This window comes from Orcinus orca, chromosome 1, assembly GCF_937001465.1.
Source record: "Orcinus orca chromosome 1, mOrcOrc1.1, whole genome shotgun sequence".
NCBI classification, from domain to species: Eukaryota; Metazoa; Chordata; class Mammalia; order Artiodactyla; family Delphinidae; genus Orcinus; species Orcinus orca.
In genome coordinates this window covers 195433542-195458093 of record NC_064559.1, presented here as the reverse complement: position 1 = coordinate 195458093, position 24552 = coordinate 195433542, and the positions used below count along the sequence as shown (strand labels likewise).

Here is a 24552-nt window from a genome sequence, read left to right as displayed (position 1 = left end):
AAGCCTCTCCACCAATGAGAATGCGTCTGGGGCGCGGCTCACGTCACGTCTCCGCCTTGCACGTGAACTTGTTTTGGAAAAATGGAAAGAAATCTTTTGTGCCTAATTCTCTGCCGTTGTTTGAGATAAGATCTCAACTTTAGTGCTGCCCGGGCGAGGGATGGTAGAAACCCATTAGAACTTTCCTAAGGGAGTGTGGGGAGGAGAAGGAGTGGTCAAGGGTCAGAGGTCAGAGAAGCGGTTAGCAACGGGTTTGTCCCAGCGTGCTAGCATTGGTGGAGAGCGCGCGTCCCGCCCCCGTGAGGCCCGCCCCCAGCACGTGACTGTGGCGCGCGGGGCAGGCCGGGCCGCCGCCTCCTTGCTTATATCTCTTCCGCTCCGGCCTTAAAATGGCCGCCTGCTGGCGTCTCTGGCGCTGTTGAATGGAGAAAGCTTTATTGTTCCCTTCGGGCAGGAGTGTTCGTGTCCTTTATGGCGCTGTCAATAAAGAACCGCAGTTTGAATCGGTGCTGAACAGGTAACCATAGAAACGGGGCTGGGACTCAGCGTGGAGACCCCTTTTGCAGCTGTGGCCTAAGAGGCGCCCCGAATGAGGGGCGAACAGAGACCCCTCGGCGTGGCGAAGTCCGCTGCGCTCTGCCAAGTCCCGGCCGTCTCTCCCCGCCCCGGGACGAGGAGCCCCGGGGCGGCCTACACCCCGAGCGCAGGCTCCGCTGTCGTCTGTGGCGGGGAGAAGCCACGGGGTCCCGGCCGGGACGCTCGGCCGGGCCTACTCCCCGCTTGGGGCCTGTTCTCCGCCTGGGACCTGCCCTCAACCCTCGTCGCCTGCTACTCGGCGCGATCGGAGGCCACTCCTCGCAGCTGCTTCTCGCACTCTCACCCCTCCTCCCCTCCCGCCAAATCCCGACCCCGGGCCCCAGCAAGTTAGGGTCTTGGGCTAAATCCGCCCCTCCCCCTCCCCCGTTTTTGTCAGCCGGGAGCTAAGAAGGTTTTACATTTTTTTAATGGCTGTGAAGAATATTTCACATAATTTGTGACAGTTGTATGAAATCAGATTCTCATGTCCGTAAATGAAGTTTTATTGGAACACAGCCGTGTTCATGGTTTATGTATTGCTTATGGCTGTTTTCCTTCTACAAGAGCAAAGTTGAGTAGTTGCAACAGATATCTGATGGCTTTGATCCCTTGGCGCACGAAGCCGAAAATGCTCTTGGCCTTTCACAGAAAAACTGTGGCGGCCCCAGCTCTAGACACAAGTAGACCGGGTCAGTGTTGTCCTTCAGGGATTCCTCAGGTCCCTTCTCACGGAGTGGGAAACTCGAGTTACAACTGCCCTATGCACCCAGAGCTCTTTATTTGACCAACCACTCTGGCTTCCATTACCTTTTCTGGTCTTATTGGTGTATTATTCAAAATGGAATTGTTTCTTCTACTTTGAATAACAATAATACCATTCTACCGAGCGCCTACGGTAAGCCAGTTGCTTATTTATATTCATACACAGCTTTTTTGTACCAGTAACTTTTTAGAAGTGTCCGTGTCTGTTTTGCGTAAGAGGAGGAAGCCCAGGTTCTGAGAAGTTAAGCTGTCTAAGACTGTAATAGATTATAGGTCTGGCAAATTGAGCTCTTCCCTGGGAGCGCCCTGCCTGGGGACCCATGTCGTTCTGCTTGGACTTCATTCTTTCACATCTCTCAAACTGGGACTATTGGTTCTTCCTTGGAATCGAATCCAAATCTTTGTATGGCTTGTGGAGATTTAATTACAGCCTCAACTGAAAATTTTCTCTACTTGGCTAAATCATCAAACTTCTGCCACACCCCACTTCCTAATTTAGACGCTTTTATTTTTTATTTTTAACATCTTTATTGGAGTATAATTGCTTTACAATGGTGTGTTAGTTTCTGCTGTATCACAAAGTGAATCAGCTCTACGTATACATATGTCCCCATATCTCCTCCCTCTTGCATCTCCCTCCCACCCTCCCTATCCCACCCCTCTAAGTGGTCACAAAGCACCGAGCTGGTCTCCCTGTGCTATGTGGCTGCTTCCCACTAGCTGTCTATTTTACATTTGGTAGTGTATATATGTCCATGCCACTCTCTCACTTCCTCCCAGCTTACCCTTCCCCCTCCCGTGTCCTCAAGTCTGTTCTCTACATCTGCATCTTTATTCCTGTCCTGCCCCTAGGTTCTTCAGAACCATTTTTTTTTTTTTACATTCCATATATATGGGTTAGCATACGGTATTTGTTTTTCTCTTTCTGACTTACTTCACTCTGTATGACAGACTCTAGGTCCATCCACCTCACTACAAATAGTTCAATTTCATTTCTTTTTATGGCTGAGTAATATTCCATTGTATATATGTGCCATATCTTTTTTATCCATTCATCTGTCTGTGGACATTTAGGTTGCTTCCATGTCCTGGTTATTGTAAATAGTGCTGCAGTGAACATTGTGGTACATGACCACAGTGTTTTGAATTATGGTTTTCTCAGGGTATATGCCCAGCAGTGGGATTGCTGGGTCATATGGTAGTTCCGTTTTTAATTTTTTAAGAAACCTCCATACGGTTCTCCATAGTGGCTGTATCAATTTACATTCCCACCAACAGTGCAAGAGGGTTCCCTTTTCTCCACACCCTCTCCAGCATTTATTGTTTGTAGATGTTTTGATGATGGCCATTCTGACCGGTGTGAGGTGATACCTCATTGTAGTTTTGATTTGTATATCTCTAATGATTAATCCTTTCATGTGTTTGTTGGCAATCTGTGTATCTTCTTCGGAGACATGTCTATTTAGTAGACATTGTTCTTTTATAAGAGTTGTTCCCAAACCTAACTATTCGTCACTAGTTTAACTAACAAATAGATTCAGAACACCCATGCTTGCCTGCATACATTTGTTAATCATTCAGTATTTGTCGAGCACCTAGAACATACTAGCAATGATTCAAATCCCTGAAAATACAGTGGTGAACAAGATCAACGTAATCTCTGCCCTTCCATGGAATTTAAATTCTGTAGGGGCTTGGACAGGTGGCATACAGGTAAACAAAGATAATTTCATATATAGCTGTCATTGCATCATAATAAAATCAGTAGTTAATATTTATTGAGTGATTCCTGTGTGCTAAGGACTTCACTATGTGCGTTATTTCCATGGCTTATCTTTTAATCCTCACACCAACACTATGACATAGGTAGTATTAATATTCCCATTTTAAAGATGAGGAAACAGAGTCAGGAGAAATGACCTTGGTCATAGCTAATGCATAAGGGAGCTGCGATCTGAACCTAAACTGATCACACTAACCACCCTGAATTATTCCATCTGTTTGTTATCTTTCCTGCTAACTTGGGAGGTCTTGAAGGGCAGGGACCACACTTCACCTCTTCTTGTATCAGCTGCTAGCCAGTGCCCACACCCTGGTATTTGGTAAATAGTAAATAAATCCAGGCCATTCACTGAACAAATATTTGAGTGTCTGCTATTTACCAGGCACCACTGTGGCTATGATTATCAGGGTGAAACATGGACCCAAAACCGAGTGTCTTAACACAGTAAAGAGGTACCAAAGTTACTCCAGATTGTGGCAACTGCTATAAAGCAAACAAAACAGTGTTGACCTGGGAGACCACCTATTATTACCAGGATAGTCCCCGAAGACCTCTCTTCTGGGTAGTTTAAGCTGAAACTTGTTGAGTGACCAGGATCCAGTCCAAAGGAAGGGAAAGGGGAGAGAATTAGAGAGGAAGAACTTTTCGGTAGGTTCAGAGACTGTGAGATGACAAGAACTTGGAGAGTTACAGAAGAAAGGAGCCAGTGAATGTGTTGTGTTTCACAGTCTTGTGCTCTGAGTCCCGGCCCTGTACCCAGCTTTACTGCTGATAGAGCTGCATGGTCTTGGGCCAGTTACAGGTTATTGTCTAAGTTGTCAAATGTGGATAATGTTACCTTCTCAAAGGATTGTTGTGTGTTTTCTTTTTGTTACACACATATTGCTTAATTCCAATTAGAGAAAACTAACCAAATTTGACCCCAAATGGAAACTTACTTAAAGTGATAAATAATAACAAAAATTCAGAAGTATGTTACAGATGAGGGTGTGTGGGGGGTGTGTGTGTGCATGGGTATGTGTGTGTGTGTTTCTGTCTTTGGGGGGAGGAGAACAGATCTTATTTTTTTTCTTTATGTTTTGTTAAGAGAGGATCTTTTCCAATTAGGATTTAATTTTTTAAACAAAATTATACAACTGTCTGTGGAGAGCGTTTTTCATCATTTTAGTGTTTTAAGCTTGAAACTATTTGCATTCCTTCATTCTAAGAAAATGATAGGCTTCTTCTAGTTGGTAGTAATTTTAGAATTGGTTTGCAAATGATTTGGGCTTTTCTCTAAAAGTTTTCAAAATAATGTTGCATACTTTAAGCAGAATGTTGAATGCTTTAAAGCTGGTAGACTTTTTGAATAGGTAAAAATAAATGATGATGTTTGGGTTCATGAACATGAAAAATTACAGAGGCAGTAATAAATTGAGCAAACCATATAGGAAGATCAGCAATGTCAAGTTTTGTTTTAAACTGTATCCAGTAACCATATTGCACGTGTCATCAGAAGATGTAATCCAGCCCAGCAAATGGAGCAAGGAACTGGATGGAGAGTGGCATGTTAATGCAATGTTAACCAACAAGCCCTGAATTAAATTGCTATTTTAGGTTTGGGTGGGGCCTTCACATTTAAAGTATTGCAGTTTTACTCTGTGATTTGGGTCTGTTGGATTCCAGTAAAGAGTAGGTGGTAACACTAGCTTTGAAGGATAATATAAAACTGCAGGAAGAGCCAGGGCATACCAATTTGTTTTTCAGTCTATTTTATTTCAGTTCAAAGCATCATTGCAGACAGGCAGCACAGGGAAACAAGCCACACTTTGGCAATACTCACCTGCTTTTGGAGATTGAGGAAGACTGGGTATAACCAAAGTGTGGCTTATTTTCCTGTACTATCTATCTGCAAAGGTGCTTTGAACTGAAATAAAACAGATTGAAAAACAAATTGGTGTGCCCTGTTGCCTCATACTGAGTATTTACATTACCCTTCTGGAGTACTGCCTGTACCAGCACCCTGGGGGGAAGCGGTGACCCTTCAGCCTCTTTCAACTCTTCAAGAGAGTGAGCTCTTTGATTTTCACAAGGAAACTGGATTGGGATATATTGTTTTCTGGATCTCCAATAGCCTGCCTTCTAAAGCCATCATCTTGATAATGTGGAGAAAGCAAGCTATAACCTATAGAGGAAAGAATTAAATATTAAGGGCATTTAAATTCAGAGATGAGGTTGTCACTTTCTTTAAGTCATGCAGAGGGTGCGGTATTTCATTTGCAGAGAGTGTGCAGTTGTAAGACTCCTACAGCTCTCAAGGGAGAGAAAGGTAGGGAAAGAAAGCTATCTTTCCTTACATTTCCCTAATGTTGTTATTTAACTCCATATCCTCAAAATCATGACATCAAGTATTTCATTTCCATAGATAAAGTAAATATGTTATTGCTGATCCACATTAGCTTGTTAATCTGGGGTAAATGGTCAAGTTGCAAGGGATCCATGAATCCTTTGAATTTGCTTGCAGATTTGTGTGAATGCCATTTTTTTTTCTGGGAAGAGAGCCCATTACAGGCATAGCTTGGAGATATGGCGGGTTCAGTTCCAGACCACTGCAGTAAAGTGAGTATTGTAATAAAGCGAGTCACATAGAAAATACTTTATTGCTAAAAAATGCTAACCATCATCTGACAATGCATGGTTGCCACAAACCTTTAATTTGTAAAAACTGTGCACTATCTTCAAAGCACAATAAAATGAGGTGTGCTTGTACTGTAGTCAGGTCTCAGAGGCGTCCTTGACCCTTCAAAAGGTACTGAGCCAACAATGAACATGTAACACCACTGAACCGAAACAGTGAGGAGAATCCCCCTAAAACTAGTACTTTCTATTGTTCTGGGACTTTGACCTCAAAGATGTAAAGTAAAAGTGTCTTTTCTTGCTTTGTTTCCTGTCTAAACTGGTCAAACATAGTTGAATGTTTGTGTATAATATAGGCATTCACCCAATGAGGTGCTTCAGGGATGCCTTAGAGATCATTGTCATTATTTTACATGAGACTGGTGAAATGGGGACGTGTTGTCTCGACAACCTGGTTAGCAGATGAACGTATTTGTTTCTTCTGACAGGTGAAAGGAAGAGTAGTAGAAGCCCAGTACTTTGGCTCTAGGCATCAACTTTTTGCAGGTGGAGTCAGTTCCTCAGGGTTAGGAAAGTAGGGTTAAAAGGGAGAGAGGAGGAGAGGGATAGATTCAAGGAAGCAGAGACAGGAGGCAAGGATGCTTCCCCTGCATTTGTCCTGGAGACCCTCTGTATCTGTGACAGTAGAGCTGCTATTTTGAAACCAAACTTATCTCAGAACTTGTCTAATATTAGGACCTCTGAAAAAGTCAGTTCGTGATGTAATTTCTGGTTTTATTAGTACCCGAAAGGAAAAAAAAAAAAAAAAGGAAGGAAGTATCTTTTAAATCTTCATGTTAGAATATTTTGTGAAAATGGGACCTCAATAGAAAATGGCTTAGGCCAGAGTTTGGCCCGTGTTGTGTTTACCAATTAGTTGCTTACATTTAAACATTTTACATCTGTCAGACCCCTGAAGGTGTTTGCATGAGTGACTTCTGCTATAAGCTCTAGAATCTGGTTCTGGGACATACAATAGGGCATGTTTTATGAAGGAAAGGGCCCAACTAGGTTGAGGGAGGTTAGAAACAAAGGATTATAAGTGTGAATAATAGCTTTTGAGGCTCCAAGTACTGTTACTGTTACAAGTACTGGTTAGTTGACTTATTTTTTTAATATAAAAAACAAAAATGAACAGTATATGATTCTATTTCTGACTTTGAGAAAATTTTACAAGAGGTAATCTAACTCTGCAGTTTCATCTGTTTCTCAGCTTTCTAGGACTGTGGCCTGACAGTTGGGTCTTCCTTCTTGACTCCCTTGGCTCCCTGCCCCCACGAGGGGCTCTGGCAGCAGTGAACTTAGCAGTTTTCTTCCATATGGTATTTCTCTTGGGTTCCTGGTCTCAGTGGATGGCACCACGGAGCTGCCAGAGGCAGAAACCCAGGAGTCATCCAGTGTTCTTCCCCTTCTCTCAACTCTCCACCCCCTTCCACTCCCCACCCACAAATGGCACACATTTTTTAGACTGCAAGCCTGTTGATGTCCCCTTTCTCTTTGGGCTAAAGCCGCTGTAATCTCTTGTCTTCGATTACTGCGGCAGCAGTCTGTAGCTGGCCAGCCAGCTTTCCACCTTTGTTCCAATCCAATCTATTTTGTACACTGTTGCCAGTGATCTTTGTAAAGCACAGATCGGAACACATTACTCTCCAGGCTAAAACTCCAAGATGGCTTGCCTGCCCTCTGTGTGGTTCCTTGGCATGGCTTGGGCTGCCCTCAAGCCCTGGCTGTGCCCACCTCAAGCCTCAACTCTTAGCGCTTTCTCCACTCCCTCTTACCCTTCTACTTGAGCGTCAGTCATTAACACTCAATGGGCAACATGGAACTTCACCCTTCCTGGACTGTGGGCCATGCTCTGGGGCTTTCGGGCTGTTCCTTCTCTCTGGATTTCCCTGGCCATGTTATTAACCAGGCAAGTAGCAATGCTGCTGTCTGTCCTGACCGTTAGATTACTGAATGTTGTTTTAGTTTTCTTTGTGGTTCCTTTTGTCCTTAGAATATATGCTATTTGAGTTGTATAGTCAAACATTGTCCTAAAAGTCACTTCATGTAATTATTTTCTCTATGTGGTATGCCACCAACTTGATAAACAGACCCATTTGTTTTAAAACTTAAGAATTGATTATAAAAATCTAATTTTGTTTTTTTAACTATGAAAACCATTTACATGGTTCCAAAATCAAAACTATACAGCAAGGTATATTCATAGAAGTTTTTATTTCATGCCTGACCCTTCTTTTCTGTTTCTCTTGAGTCTTGATGCTAGAGTTTTGGAGTTTTGTCAGTCTGTTAGGTAAGAAATAATATTTCAGTATAGTTTAATTTTGTTTTCTCCTTTTATGAGTTACAGAATATCTGCCCAATGTCTGTGGTATAAGTTACAAAAATATTTTTTCCAGTTTGTCACGTCTGACTTTACATATGTAGTGTTATTGCTATACAAAAGTTTTACATCTTTACATAGTCATAATGATCAGTCTTTCAGTGTATTGCTTTAGATTTTGAGTCAGAGTTAGGAAGTTTGCGCCACTCTCAATTTATGAGGAATTCATTAATGTTTTCTTCTAGTACATATATGGTTTCACTTTTTTTTTCTTTTTTTTTAGTATCTAAGACTCAGATCCATTTGGAATTTATCTTGGCATTTGGTTTGAGGAAGGATCCAATTTTATCTTTTTTCCAATGAATGGCCAGCCAGGTGTCCCAGCACTACTTATTAAAAGCTCTTATCTTTGCTCCACTGATTTGAGATGCTGTCTTTAGCAGATACTAAACTCTTATGTGCATTTGGGTTTCCTACTGGATTTTGTTTTGTTCCATTGATTGTCAATTCATATGCCATTGCAAAACTATCTTAATTTTAGAGGCTTTGTAATTTGTTTTACTGTCTGGAGGGGCTAGTTTTTTCATATTGCTCCTTTTCAGAGTTTTCCTCACTGTTTTGCTTGTTTATTCTGCCATATGAGCTTTGTAATAAATTTGTCTAATTTCCGGATGAAACAACTTGATGGTATTTTTATTGAGATTATGCTAAATTTATAAATTAGCTTAGGGAGAACTGACATCTTTATGATGTTGAATATTTCTATCCAAGATCATGGTCTGTCTTTCCATTTGCTCAAGGCTACTTTTGTGATTTTTCAAGAGTATTTTGTGTTTTTCCTTATATAAAGTTTGTTTGCTTCTTGCTCAGTTTATTAGACTTTCATTCTTAACTTTTTTAAAAAATAAATAATTCCTTTAAGAATCCCTCCAGAACTTCTCAGAGAAGTTATATACACCCACGTACTCAAAAATTTTTGCATATCGTTTCTGGTGGTTCATAGATAGCCTCCTCCAAAAGCCCATCCCATTATATTGTCCCCTCAAAACCCCTTCTGTTGTCTGTCTTCCTCTCTTTCCCATTCTCAATACCTAGCTCTGTGTCCTGCATACTGTAGGCAGTCAGTACATATTTGTTGAATGGAATGAATAAAGCAGTAAGGGGAAAAAGTGAATAAAAGAGTGAGAAACCTATAAGAGTATATTTGGGAAGGTTTTCCTTGCACAGTTGTTCCTCAGTTTGAAGTCTGTAGCCTTAATTCACTGGTTCATAGCATTTTGCTCTCCTCCTTATCCCCATTCCAGAACTTAAAAAATACCATGTTGATAATAATAGTTAGCATTTAATGAACACCTAAAAAGTGCCACGCACTGTACTAAGTGTTTTACACAATTTCTTGTCATCCTCACAGCAACTAAGCAATAGATACTATTAGCCCCATTTAAAAAATTGTTATGGAAATTTCAAACATAAAAGTGAGAATAGCATTATGAGCTCCCATATACATGTCCACTCATTTTGCACTTGAGAAAACAGGTTTTGAAAGATTAAGTAACTCAAGGTTACAGAGCTAAAGTCAGGTGTAGAACCCAACTCTTTTTAGCTCCTTATTAAGATTGTTTTTAAAATTTTAAACTCCAGCTGGCCAGGGAAAAGCAGAAGCAAGGGAGATGGTCAAGAGCTACTCTTCTAAACTGTAACTGGCAGTAGTATTATATTAGTCTTCCCTTCTAATTCTCGTCACAAATATTTCCCTCACTTCTACTGTTTGCAAACAGTAAGCCCTCCTCTCTCTCCCTCTTTATTGCTTCTCATATGTCCTCTGCTTTTGCTCTGCCTTCTCTTTATCTTAGAGTTTTGTTAGTGCAATCTGATCTTAGTTCATTTTTAAAGGCCTGTCACTGTTTTGAGTACCCAGCTCCTAACATGATGTTGGGAACGTAGTAAGAACTTATAAATTTAAACAACAGTGGAACTTGCTGCTCTTATTCATTTAGCCCGTAGGTTTGGTATGGTACTATAACTTCTGAATGACGCTCAGAAGCCCTGGCAGTCATTAAATTTGACCACCTAGACACAAGCTGCTCTTATAGCTGGTACTCTGCTGTCAACTGCCCTCAGTTCCAGTCAGATTTAAACCAGAGGGAGACTTTCTAAGGTCAAAGTCCAAGACAGCAGAATAATTGGCCCCTAGAGTTCCGGATATTTTTTTTTCCTGGGCAGCAGAAAATGAAGTTTTCCATGTATTTCTTTGAACATTTTTGAGCAAATACTATGGAGCCCCATAGGCTCTTTCCAAACGTTAAAGACAATAGAGAAGTTATCCTCTTTTGCTTTTTTTTTTTTGAATGTTAGTTCCTTAAGTTAACCCTCTTGTCATAATCCCTGGTGATGGATGGGAGAAAGATAGAGATGAAAATAATTCCCACTTCTTCAAAGGCAAGAGAAAAAGCTTACAGTACTAAGGGGAGAGGAGAATGGAGTTCATGTATGAAATATACACAGAAGTGTCCTGAAGGCTGGGTGATCTGAGTAGGGTAATAGGACAGTCTCACAGGAAGTTGGGGCTCCATAGACTCTTCAGTGCTTCTGCTGCTTAACTACAATGTAGAAGAAAAGAAGGATTTTAAGCTGAAAGTGGTCTCTTCTTCCCAGCTGTGCCATAAACTCCTTGAGAGCAGGGAGTATGCTGATTTCTTCTCTGTGTAGTTCCAAGCCAGTTAAGGCCATTTGGCTGAGCTCAGTAAAGATCTGCTGGACAGACAAGCATACATTGTCCACTGACTAGGCTGGGAAATGGGTCTTGGAGGTTTGCTGGGACGGCATGGGCTCCACATCCCCCAGTGGCACTATTACCAGCTGTATGGCCTTGGACAAGTCAGGGGGCCAGAGTAATGTGTGTATGGTGCCTCATATAGCGGGGAATAAGTAGGCTCTAAATCAAGGTCATGTCTTCCTTTAAAACTACTTCATTTACTGTGTATCTTTGCCTCTGAACAGAGAAGCTACCAAAAAAGTAGGAGAAAGACTCAAGGATCAAGCGCTTCACTGCTTTTTATTTTTTTTATTTATTTTTATTTTTTTATTTTTTTTGGTATTCATGATATCTTATTTATTTATTTATTTATTTTTTAACATCTTTATTGGGGTATAATTGCTTTACAATGGTGTGTTAGTTTCTGCTTTATAACAAAGTGAATCAGTCATACATAAACATACGTTCCCATATGTCTTCCCTCTTGCGTCTCCCTCCCTCCCACCCTCCCTATCCCACCCCTCCAGGCTGTCACAAAGCACCGAGCCAATATCCCTGTGCCATGCGGCTGCTTCCCACTAGCTATCTACCTTACTACGTTTGTTAGTGTGTATATGCCCATGACTCTCCCTCGCCCTGTCACAGCTCACCCTTCCCCTTCCCCATAACCTCAAGTCCGTTCTCTAGGAGGTCTGCGTCTTTATTGCTGCCTTACCCCTAGGTTCTTCATGACATTTTTTTTCTTAAATTCCATATATATGTGTTAGCATACGGTATTTGTCTTTTTCTTTCTGACTTACTTCACTCTGTATGACAGACTCTAGGTCTATCCACCTCATTACAAATAGCTCAATTTCGTTTCTTTTTATGGCTGAGTAATATTCCATTGTATATATGTGCCACGTCTTCTTTATCCATTCATCCGATGATGGGCACTCCTAACACCATACACAAAAATAAGCTCAAAATGGATTAAAGACCTAAATGTAAGGCCAGAAACTATCAAACTCTTAGAGGAAAACATAGGCAGAACACTCTATGACATAAATCACAGCAAGATCCTTTCTGACCCACCTCCTAGAGTAATGGAAATAAAAACAAAAATAAACAAATGGGACCTAATGAAACTTCAAAGCTTTTGCACAGCAAAGGAAACCATAAACAAGACCAAAAGACAACCCTCAGAATGGGAGAAAATATTTGCAAATGAAGCAACCGACAAAGGATTAATCTCCAAAATTTACAAGCAGCTCATGCAGCTCAATAACAAAAAAACAAACAACCCAATCCAAAAATGGGCAGAAGACCTAAATAGACATTTCTCCAAAGAAGATATACAGACTGCCAACAAACACATGAAAGAATGCTCAACATCATTAATCATTAGAGAAATGCAAATCAAAACTACAATGAGATATCATCTCACACCAGTCAGAATGGCCATCATCAAAAAATCTAGAAACGATAAATGCTGGAGAGGGTGTGGAGAAAAGGGAACACTCTTTCACTGCTTTTTAAATTCTTAATCTTGGGCAATATCCAGTGGTAAAGGTCCGGCTCCAGAGTCAGACAGCATGGGTTCATTTACTGACTCTACTGCTCACTGGCTTTATGATTTGGGGCAAGTCATTTAATCTCTCTAGGACTCCACTTTCTCAGTTAAAGTGGAGTTAATAATAGTAACTACCTCCCAGGTTTTGCAAAAATTATATAAGAGCACCCATGCAAAATGCTTGTCACAGTGTCGGGGATATAATAAATCTTCATAAAATGTTAGCTCTCATTGTTAGGTTGCTACCTTAACTCTTCCAAACTATGTCTTTCTTTTCCCCCTTGCCATAATGTCTTCCTCATTGCTTTCCACTTAAAAAATATATATCTGAGTCATAGTTAACAGAAGAGTCTGATTTCTGTTATTAGTGAACTGGAAGATCTTAAAACACTTCTCAGGGCCTCAGTTTCTTCATCTACAAATAAGGGAATTGGAGCAGGTGATTTCAAAAGTTCTTTGTATCTCCTATTAATTTCAGTGAGTTAAAGGCTTTGTGTGAAATCTCTCAGATTATATAATCCAGCATGCTGTTATGAGAGGCCTAACCTTCTCCCTTTCCTAGCTTGACTCAGCTGTGAAACTTGCAATGTGATTGTCTATAAATTCTTTTTAAAAAATTATATAATATTTGACATACAGTATATAGAAGATATATATGTAACTTATATAAGTGATGAGGCAGAGTGATTAAAAACAAGTATATCGGACTTCCCTGGTGTTCAGTGGTTAAGAATCCGCCTGCCAATGCAGGGAACACGGGTTCGATCCCTGATCCAGGAAGATCCCACATGCTGCAGAGCAGCTAAGCCTGTGTGCCACAACTACTGAGCCTGTGCTCTAGAGCCCGCGAGCCCGTGTGCCACAACTACTGAAGGCCACGCACCTAGAGCCCGTGCTCCACAATGAGAAGCCGCTGCAATGAGAAGCCTGTGCACCGCAACAAAAAGTAGTCCCCACTCGCTGCAACTAGAGAAAGCCTATGTGCAGCAACAAAGACCCAACACAGCCATAAATAAATAAATATTTTAAAAAACGAAAAACAGTGTATCTGTGAACTGATCACCAGCCCAAAACTGTAAAAACAAGTATTTTGGCAGGTGTATTTTTATGCTTCCTTTTAACATTTAATGAATATTTACAATGTTATAGGAAATGCCCTTCATGTGCATTGACTTACTAACAGAGGCTCATTAATGCTTACAACTACCCCATGAGATAAAACTAATATTATCCCCATTTTACATATTAGGAAACTGAGGCCCAGAGAGTTAAGCAACTTGCCTCAAGTTGTATAGCTGGTAAGAGAGGCAGAGCTGTGATTCACCCGCGGGCGAGCTGTCTCTACAGCCTGTGCCCTAAACCTTTACTGTTAAACACACAGCCTCCGGAGTCACAAGGCCTGTTTTGGTATTCTTCAGTTGCTTGAGCTCTTTACTTTTACATTAGATGGGTATCTTTGATTTTGGAATTTGCTACTGTGTGGTTGAGATTTATTCCCCGCTGAAGAAAAGTGTATTATCATAATCAGATTGGTGAAAACGCAGAACTCATCCACATTTTCAGGTCAGGACAAAAGTGTCAGTGATGAAGCCAAGGGTCTTTTGTAACACCTAAGAGGTTGAATGTGAAAGCACTGAAGTGATGATTGCTTGTTGAGAGTCTTGACTGCAGGATGGAAGAGTCGGCATTAGGTGTAATGCAGTCACAATCCCCAGCCACTCATTAGATGAATATGTTGCTCAGGAGATTTTGCAGTTTGGCCTGTGAAGAGTCATCGTTGATGAACTACTGGATCAGAGCAGCATGGCCCGGAAAGGCAGGGGAAAGGCAGATAAGTCTCTCAAAGCCTCCTTCCATTATAATAGCCTTGAAAAATTGCTTGTTTCTATGAATTAGACAAAAGATAAGAGGACACAAGCAGTTTGTTATGCCAAACAGTTTGATGTTTTGCCTCATTGTTTTGAACACCTCAAAAGAAGAGTTTCGTTAGAGATTGAGAGAATCTGGAAAAAGAAATTAGTTGAATGTAATAGTTATTATAGGCTTATCAAGAATCAGATGCTAGCTGCCAGTTTTGAGACGTGAAAAACAACCTTTCTAGTGGTCCTTAATCTCCTGTCTCTACCTCCTTGAGAATATGGTGGTGAGGTGGTGGTAGTGATGATCATGATGATGATGACGCTGATGCTGATGCTGGCAGCTAGCAGATAATCAGTTTATTGAGCACTTGCTGTGTCCCCAGCATATAATGCTGGTGCTTTAGCTGTGTTAATTCATTTAATCTTCCAACAACCCAGTGAGAGAGGTACTATTATTACCCCTATTTTGTAGATGAGGAAACTATGCCTCATGGAGTTTAGGCGATGTTTTCCAAGGTCACACTTTGTGATTGGGCATTCAAACTTCACACTCAGGTAGTCTGGCTCTAGCTCCGGCCTTTAACCACTGAGCTACACTGCTGCTCATGACCTGTCTCCCAGAAAGTGTGCAGTTGAATAACACTGTGTGTCCAGTAATTTAAAGAGCATTATAGATGCCTCTTCCCCTTCCCAGTCCATGGACTTGGTTCAGACCCCACCCTAGAGTTATGTAAATTCCTTGTGGGCAGAGATTATATCTTATTTAACTTTGCTTGGTAGGAGCTAAATAAATGTCTTATGAGTGTATAGTATGTTGGAAATGACACTAGCTTTGAAGCCAGACAAACCTACCTGGGTTTTTTAATTTGCAGGTTATAAAAATAATGCATGTTTACTGTAGAAAAAATTTGAAATATATGAAGAAGAAAACAAGTCCCCCATAGTGATACTACCTAGGGATAACCACTATTAGCATTTTAATATATTTTCTGTCTTTTTCAATGCAAATGTATACATGCATGTACATATATTTTTAAACCAAGTTGGAATTATATATACAGTTGCATCCTGTGTTTTTTTTCCTTTTAGTATGTTGAGAGCATTTCACCACATTATTAAAAATCTTCAAGAGCCTAATTAAAAATTTTTTATTTAGATATAATTCACATACTATACAATTTACTGTTTTAAAGTGTACAATTCAAAGTCTGTGTAACTATCACCACTTTCTAATTCTAGATCATTTTCATCACTCCAAAAAAATACCCCATACTCATTAGCATTCACTCGCCAGTCCTCCTCCCAGCCTCTAGCAATCACTAAGCTTTCTGTCTCTATGGATTTGCCTATTCTAGACATTTTATATAAAGGGGATCATACCCTATGTGGCCTTTTGTGTCTGGCTTCAACTTAGCATGTTTTCAAGGTATACCCGTGTTTGTAGCACTATCATTATTCCATTCCTTTTTATGACTGAATAATATTCCACTGTATGGATAAACACAATTTTACTTGTCCATTTATCAGTTGATGGCTACTTGAGTTGTTTCCACTTTTTGGCTGTTATGTATAATGCTGCAGTGAACATTAGTGTACAAGTTTTTGTGTAGACATATGTTTTCATTTCTCTTGGGTATATACCTAGGAGGGGAATTGCTGGGTCTGTATTTAACTTTTTGAGGAACTGACAAACTATTTTTCACAGTGGGGCTACCATTTTACATTCCCACCAGCGACGTATAGGATTTCCAGTTTCTCCACATCCTCAGCAATGCTTGTATTTTTTGTTTCTTTGTTTGTTTTATTATAGCATCCTAGTAGGTGTGGAGTGATATCTCATTGTGGTTTTGATCTGCATTTCCCCAGTGACTACTGATGTTGAGCATTTTTCATGTGCTTATTTGCCATTTTTTATATCTTCTTTGGAGAGATATCTGTGCAGATCCTTTGCCCATTTTAAAATGGGCATATTTGTCCTTTTATTGTTGAGTTGTAAGAGTTCTGAATACCTTATATTCTGATACACTGTGTTTACATATTCTGGATACCAGACCCTTATCAGATATATGATTTGTGAATATTTGTACCCATTTTGTGGATTGTCTTTTTACTTTCATGATAGTGTCCCTTGATACACAGAAGTTTTTAAATTTGATGAAGTCCAACTTATTTTTTTTTTCCTTTGGTTATTTGTGCTGTAGGTACCATATAGAGAGCCTGATTTTTAATGGCTACATGATATTCTATAATATGTCCGTATACCATGTTTACTTTAAAAATCTCATATTATACATCTAAGTTTCCAGTTTTTTACCATTAAATCTATTGCTCTGAATACAGTGTGCATAAATATTTTATTATATCTCTAATTATTATCTCTTTATAGATAGATACTTAGAAGTGGGTCTAAAGGAATAAACATTAACAATTTTTTTCTTCTAATATCATAGGATTCTCATTCTTTTTTTAATTTGTAATTATACAACTGATATATATTACAGATACATTCTGTAAAACACATCCTGGTAAAACATTCAAACAGGGCACGTAAAGTATATCCTCCTCAATCCCCCCAAATTCTCATGTCCCTCTCCAAGGACATTTTTTATAGCTCTACATGAGCAGATTACTTACTAGATTACTTCCCTGAATGATTTTTACCAGTGTACACTCCCATCAGCACTGTGCAGTGTCAAAGACAGATGCACCAGGCCACCACTGAATGTTGAGAGATGTAGTCTCTTCTGTGATTCCTAAAAGGCTTTCTGATCATACTTGACCTTGCTGCTGGAATTTTTTCACAGATGACTGCAGAGAGTAGGCACATTTCACTAATAAATGAACTAATAAATTGACTTTCTGATTTATATTTCTTCTCTTAAACAATTAGTTTAGACAGTACTATCCAAACGCCCCAAGTCTGATTAATTTTGAGACTTTTACAGGATAGGGTGTTTGTATCTATGAGGTTGATAACCAAACTAGACCTTTGGTAAATTAAGTTCAAGCCGTTGAGGGAAGTCTCTTGCCAGTCTCTTCCTGGCAAGCCAGCTGGCCTGTTCCAATAGACACATTTCCATCCATCTTTTAGCAGAGACCAGCAAAAGACATGGCATCTCAAATGCAGGTGATCCTGTCAGGGCATCTAGCCGCACATCTCTGTCTGTGAGAGGAGTTGAGGAATGATAGCACTGAGCCCCGAAATCCTCTCAAGACTAAGGTAGTAATTAAGAACAGGGAGCCAGGTAGATCTGCATTTGAGCTTTGCTCTAACTTAATACCTGTATGGTCTTGGGCAAGTTGCATAATCTTGTTGGACATTAGTTTCCTCATCTGTGTATTAGGGATAATAATGGTGTCTACCTCATAGGGATGTTTGGGGAATTAAGTGGGAAAATGTATGGACAGAGCTTAGAACAAATGCTGGACATCGTTACCATCATAGAGTAGTTAATGACCTTGCCAAAGGCATTCAGGAGATTCAAGGATAGGAAAAAGAGCAGAGATCAGTGGATTGGGCAAAAAACGATGTTTTAATCACCTCCTCTTCACCTCGTTGATGAGGGAGGGATTCCTACCCTAGGGTTGTGGGGATGGCTAAGCACACAACACTGGACACTGGCAGATGAGACTGAAAGCAGTTTATACTCACAGCCCCAGAGGAGGACACAGAGGGTGTACTCAGGAGCAGAGTTAACAACCAGGGGCTGTGGGAGGCAGGCTTGCAGTATCAAGAAGGTGGGTGCTTTCTGGTTTATGCCAGAGGATGTGATTGGCTTGTTTGAATAATTTTGGGGGCTGGCGGGGAACTGAAACCCACTACCCAGGAATAAACAGGAACAGTGCCTGGCCCCTCTGATAAGGAGGATTGTTTGACTAGGGGACCTTGTCCACGGGAGCAGAGTGGGTACTGGAATTTGTGGTTAGGACATTTGAGGCCTTCTTGATTTTACCAGCTGTCAAGGCAGCACATACTATTAAGCCTTAATCTTTAGACTTTATACCACAAAAGAGAATATAGGCCTTGAAATGCTGTTCGATATGGCTTTTAGGGAATCTGGGTATGGAAGGCTATGGAAGACAAGCAGAGTTGTCCTGTTCTCTGTGGGAGAAGACAGATGGGCATAGTAGTTAGAATGGAAATGTCACAGTAGGTCATGTATGGTGCCATGAGCCCAGATCTCTTCACTGTGTCCAGTTCAGCATACATTTATTGATTGGCTGTACCATCCTAGAACCTGCCAGGGCTTAACCAGGTTCAGGTGACCAGTTTACTCTAGATCAGGAACAGTTTGACCTCCATTTACTTTAGTAGCAGCCAGGGAAGCTTGTCTAGCCCTGGAAGTCCGGGTTGCTGGAATGCATTCTAAAGGAGTTTTGGTTGGTGCCAGGCCACAGAGCTATTCACCTAAGGCCTGGTTATTAGAATCCTCCGTATTTTGTAGGTTTTATTCTTAAAGCTGTTCTGACTGGAGCAAGGGCAGGTGCAAAAGGGAAGGTTTTGAGGATGACTTGGAACTTTTTAGAGGTGAAGGGTTGCTTAAAACATATTTGATAATAATTAGATGTGAAAAAATGTGATTTGAGAACAGGCAATGTTGTATAGTGCTTTGCTATTCAGAGAGGATTACTTGGACTATCAACATCTGAGTCAACCCAGAGCTTATTAGAAATGCAGAATTCAGATCCCACTGCAGACCTTCTGGATCAGAATCTTTTCTTTGACGAGGTCCCCAGGTGATTTTTACGCACACTAAAGTACGAGAAACTGTTCTAGTGGGTAGAAGGGCATGAGCTTTGAAAGGCTCAGACTGGATTTTGTATGTGATCTTGGGCCTGTTCCTTAACCTCTCCACTATTGGGACTTAATTATAAATTGGGTTTAACTATCTTGCTGGGTTATTAGTTTTAAAGGGGGTAACATGTAAAATGTGCTTATTAGTAGCTCTTATTTGTGATTATTTGATAAATAATATCCTTGATAGAATATGAAAAGAGAGAGCAGGATACCATTACGGCTAACTGTTCACGAGACATGAATTGGTAATTGAGAAAAGTACAGTCTCCTTAGCCGATGGGTCAGTGGATGTGGTTGGTTCACTAAACAGTTCCCCTCAGGGTGAGACCGTAAGTGTACGTTAAGTAACCAAGAGTTGACAGCTATACTCTTTAATGGCTACTGAGCCCTTGGAAGGGAGAATAATCTGCAGAAGTGGTAGCTAAGTCTTGGACTCCAGTGAGGCCTTCATATTATGGAGAAAAGAACTATGGCTTGAGAATTGAGACATGGGCTCACTTATGCCCCTTGTTAGTTCTGTGGCCCTTAACAAGCCATTTAACATCCCTGAGCCTTAGTCTTCATCTGTAAAACAAAGGTAAATGGAAGGATGAGGTGTAAATCCCAGAATATAGCAAGGTATTATCCCTACTTGATATGTACCATAGAGCTCGGTAGACAGCCTCCCGAATCCCCAAAGGTGACTCTTAGGCCAATTCAGCTGCTTTTAGAATCTTCAGTACTGATATTCTTCAGAGCTGTTCTGGCTACCTGGATTTCCCAATGACCAGATCGTACCTTAGGAAAGCACACAGGCCGTTCAGGTATTGCTACAAATCTCAAAGATTGGAACAGTAGTAGACTAGTATTTGGGATGGAATGATGATGATAGTGATGATAATAATATTAGAAACAACAATGACAATACATATAAAAAGGTACTGCCATGAACCCAGGAGTATCAAATACAAAAATCTCCATCCCTTACACTATATATTGCTGCCTTTCAGGCTGGCAGTGTAAGAGAAGAAACCAAATGACAGCTGCTTTTGAACTTGAGCAATGTGGGCCTGCTAAAAGCTACGGTCACCCTTTTCTAACCTCACCAATCCTCCTTGCATTCTCAGAAATAATTGCTAGTGGTTCTCTTTTAACTTAGCTGATTCCTTAGATACGTTACATTTTAAATCATCTTTTTGTGTGTAGCAGATGCCCCATTTCTTGTCTCTGAGTGTGTGATCTTTGCTCTAATTATGTTGAGAGTGCCTGTTATTTCACCTGATTCTGGTTGGTTGTGAGATACTAAATAGCCATGGGGTTAAAGCTGACTCGGATCAAAGAGCAACTCAGCCTCTCAGGACCTCAGTTTCCTCTGTTAAAAAGGGGAGGGATTGGACTAAGGTCATTTGGTCATTGGACAAGAGTACGTGATAGAATAAAGTAATAAAGTAATGAACGTCTGTTTGCTGAAAGCAATGAATAGGGCTCTCCAAGGTCCCTTCCAGCTCTCTGGTTCCAGCAGAATCCAGAAATCAAGACAGAACTAAAGATTATATTCTGGAGATAGGGATTATCAATAGCAACAGTAAAAACAAAACAAACTTTAAGCAGATAAGGTTGCATTGAGCCAGGCCATATGAGAGATGTCTCAGACTATGAGATAGATGTGCCCAAAGGAGAGTGCAGAATTGTTAGGAGAACTGGAATGGAGGGCCCTTGATCAAGTATTAGGATGGCTTTTCTTTCTTGGGTATTGGGCTATAGAAATCTAGGCAGATGTGTGTCCAACTTCTGCTCCTACGGAGCTTTATTTATTATTAGACAATATATATAGGTTGCTTGTTCTTCCTTCCCATTGCTAGTCACTTTTCCGTATTAGACCATGCCATCTGTCACTGGAATAGCTCTGCTTTAATTGTGCTGTATTTCAGAAACTCCTCCCTCAAAGCAGGTTAAGTTCCTCTGCTCATTTTCTGGCCTCCCTAACCCAGGCAGCCTAGTGTTCCACATTTCCTCTTAAGTGGGTATTTTTGGAGACCCACCCTAGCCAGCCCAGTGTCCATAATAATGATGGCAACAACTTACTGGAGGGCTTTCCAATGCCTTTCCAATGGGTCCAGTGCTAACTGCCTGTGCACATACATGATTCCAGAGCACTCTCCCTCTTCACCCTTATCTGTTGAAATTGTACCTAACTTGCATTTACCAACTCCAGTCCTACCCTTTTCCTTTCCACTCACTGGGATCAATCTGTTTCTTTCCTTTCTCTCTTCTTCATTTCCCTCTTCTTGTCTCTTGAGTCCTTTTAAGACTTCTGTTTTCAGTCATTCCAGTTGAAATAAGTTGAATCAACTTTATTACAGGCTCTCTGTGAACAAGGACCTTGTTTTATATTTCACTTGGCTCCCACACAGCACCTAGCAGTGGGCTGAGTAATTGGTAGGCAATTGACCCATAAATAGTTGTTAGTTGACATATGTGTATTGCTGGCTGAAGACTTATGGGGAAATAAGTACAGTAAATTGGGGAATGGCAGGTCCAGTTCCTGAGGCCCAGAAAAGAGTCTCTTACCCTTCATCAGTGGCAGCAAAGTCTTTTATTTGAGTGTCTTGCTGAGGACATTGCCAGCAGTTGTGGATTTCAGAACATCTACTTTATTTAATTAACTGATGTATATAAGAGACTGTAAGTCTTTAGTGTTACTTTCCTTCTTGTTCATCAAAGGGATTCCATGTTTCTTACCAGCTCTGACTTAAGTTCTCACTTGTGCTTTTCCTGGTTTTTTGGGTTTTTTTTTCCCCCCTGTGTGTAACTGTTGTTTGTTTGTAGCTTAAAGAATCCTCAAACTTTCAGATTCTTTTTGGAAGTAGACAAAATAAAAATTTAAATAAATAAATAAAATCTTTGTGCTTCTTTTAGAAAACTGGCCTAGTTTCCACTTTGTGTTGAATTCCCATTTGTGTTTTGGGTCATTATGCAGCACTAGGTTCAGCCAATTAAGTTTTTTCTAAGTATCTTTATTCTATATCAGTATAGTCTTTTCTTGAGGCTTTAATATTGTTGCTTTGAGGAACATGCATCCTTCTGGTGCTCTTTTGTTGCTTAAATGTTCTTCCCTTGGGACCTTTGACAATTTTCCCAAGCCTAGTGATTTCAGTTAAGTGCTTAATAACATAATTTAGGTTGCCTCTATACAGGAATCTACAGGACTTAAAGATTCCAACATGCTGTGTTCCACTATAGTTTCTTAGCTCTGAAAAGCATGCTTTCGTGCCATTATATTTAGCGCTATATTCTCTCCCCTCCATTTAACTTCCTTGCAAAGGGAGTTAGGGGGAAATAGTAAAATATATGTTAGAGGCTTTTACATTTTAGTTGTGCGATCAACAAAGTGTAGTTTAGCCTCTATAGTACATTTCAGTAGCCCCCAAGTCACTAATGTATCCCTCATGATTATATATTAGATTTATTTAATAACAGTATTCTGTACCTGAAAGTGGTCTACAAAGATTATATAGTTTAACTGTTTATTTACAGGTAGGTACTTTAGCTGTCATGTCAGATGGCTAGTTTCAAAACTATTTAATGAGGAAAATTCAGTCTTTCTTGGTAATAATAATACAGCTAACACATATAGTATTTACTACGTGCTGGGCACTGTTTTAAGTGTAAACACACCTACACATTAATTCTCTTATAAGTAGCATATGGCTGTTTTTTTAAGAATCCAATCAGAGAATCTCTGCCATTTAACAGGAACGTTTAATCTGCTTCTTTATTGTGATTACTAATACATTTGGACTTATTTATTTCTACCGTCTTAAGTTTTTTTCTATTTACCTTTGCCTTTACCTTCTTTGCCTTTCTTTTTCCCCTTTTCCACTTGCTATTGTATTAATCACATTTTCTTAATTCCCTTTTATACTTCTTGTTTGCAAATATTTGTTCAGTTTCTGTTCCCTTGTATCCTTACCTGTTAACATACATACTTTACTTAGGCTAAAAGCTAAAGTTAATCATTATTTTTGTCATCCCCTTGACTCTTAGAACATCCTAACTCTAGTGCTCCTTCTCTCATCTTCCATGTTCTTGTTGATTTTTAATTTCAGAGAGGCAGTGGATTTTTAAGAATATAGACCTCAGAGCCAGACTGCCTGAGTTTGGAGCCCAGGTCTGCCACACACTAGTTGTGTGACCTTAGGTAAGTTGTATAACCTCTCTGTGCCACATTTTCTTATATGTAAAATGGGGATGATAAGAGTACCTACTTCACAGGGTTGTTGAAAAGATTAAATGAGTTAATAGATGCAAAGCATTTAGAACAGTCCCTGGCACATAGTAAGCATTAAATAAGTGGTAGCTACTATGGTTGTCATTATTCTACTTTGTTTTTAACCTCCCCTTCCCATATCCATTTTAAAATAGCCAGTGCATTTTAAAACACATTTCTTAATTTCTTTTTTATTAAGATATAATTAACATACAGTTCAATGAATTCTATTTGAAGAGTTTTGACAAATATCTACTCTTCAACCACCATCCAAAATAAGGTACAGAACATTTCCATTCCCCGAGAAGGTTTCCTTGTGTCTCCTCCTGTTTAATTCCCTTCCCCCACACCACCCCACAACCTCCACAACCACTACAGTATCTGGTCGTTATCACTGTAGATTAGTTTTTTCTGTATGTCTCTTTCCTGTAGATTTAGTCATATATATGTACTCTTTTGTGCCCGGCTTCTTTGACCTAACATACTGTTTTAGGGTTTATCCATGTTGTTGCTTGTATCAATGGTTAATCTTTTATTATAAGAAACCTCCACACAGTTCTTCAAAGTAGTTGTACCATTTTGCACTTTCCGCAGTAATGTATGCAAGTTCTAGTCATTCTGCATCCTCATCAACATTTGGTATTATCAGTTTTTCTGATTTTAACTTTTCTAGTGGATACGTTTAGCAGTTTCTTTGCTTGCTACTTGCTATTTTTTCTTACATTCCATCCTTCTTTCTGGTTCAGTTTGCTTCTTATAGTAATTCTTTCAGTGACAGTCTCTGAGCCTCTTATCTTTGTTTGAAGGTGATTTTGTTTCAACTTGTATATAGATACATGGTTGATTGTTATTTTCCTTAATATTTGAAAACTGTTACTCCATTTTCTTATATCTATTGTTATTAATGAGAAGTCTGTACCAGTCAAACTGTCTTCTTTGATTAAGTAATAATCTTTTCTTTTCGTTTGCTTACAATTTCTTTTTCTCAGTGTTGTTGATACTTCATAGTTTTTATTCTGAAGACTCATGTCTGACTTTAGTCCTAGAACATTCTCAGATATTATATCTTCAAATTGCTTCTGCCACATGTTCTTCATTATCTCTATCCGGAACACCTATTCAGATGCATGTGAAACCTTCATATTCTGTTTTCCGTATCCTTTAACCTCTCTTTCATATTTCTGTTTTTGGGTTTGTTTTGTTTTGTTTTGTTTTTTTACCTCTCTGCTACCTTCTGAGT

The 24552-nt window shown here is 39.9% G+C and overlaps 1 protein-coding gene across 7 annotated transcripts in view; it reads left to right on the top strand.

The window, feature by feature from the left end:
• Positions 1-357: 357 nt before the first annotated feature.
• Positions 358-24552, top strand: part of ZBTB40 (zinc finger and BTB domain containing 40) — an 86390-nt gene continuing 62195 nt past the window's right edge. For 3 of the 7 annotated variants that reach the window (XM_033433221.2, XM_033433228.2, XM_033433220.2), the window contains exons 1-2: positions 359-517; positions 23152-23243. The gene's annotated coding sequence lies outside the window, so the exon portion shown is untranslated. Of the gene's footprint in view, positions 518-577; positions 1472-23151; positions 23244-24552 lie in introns of those variants that run through there. The other 4 variants (XM_049709517.1, XM_049709515.1, XM_033433223.2 and 1 more) reach the window with 3 other exon arrangements.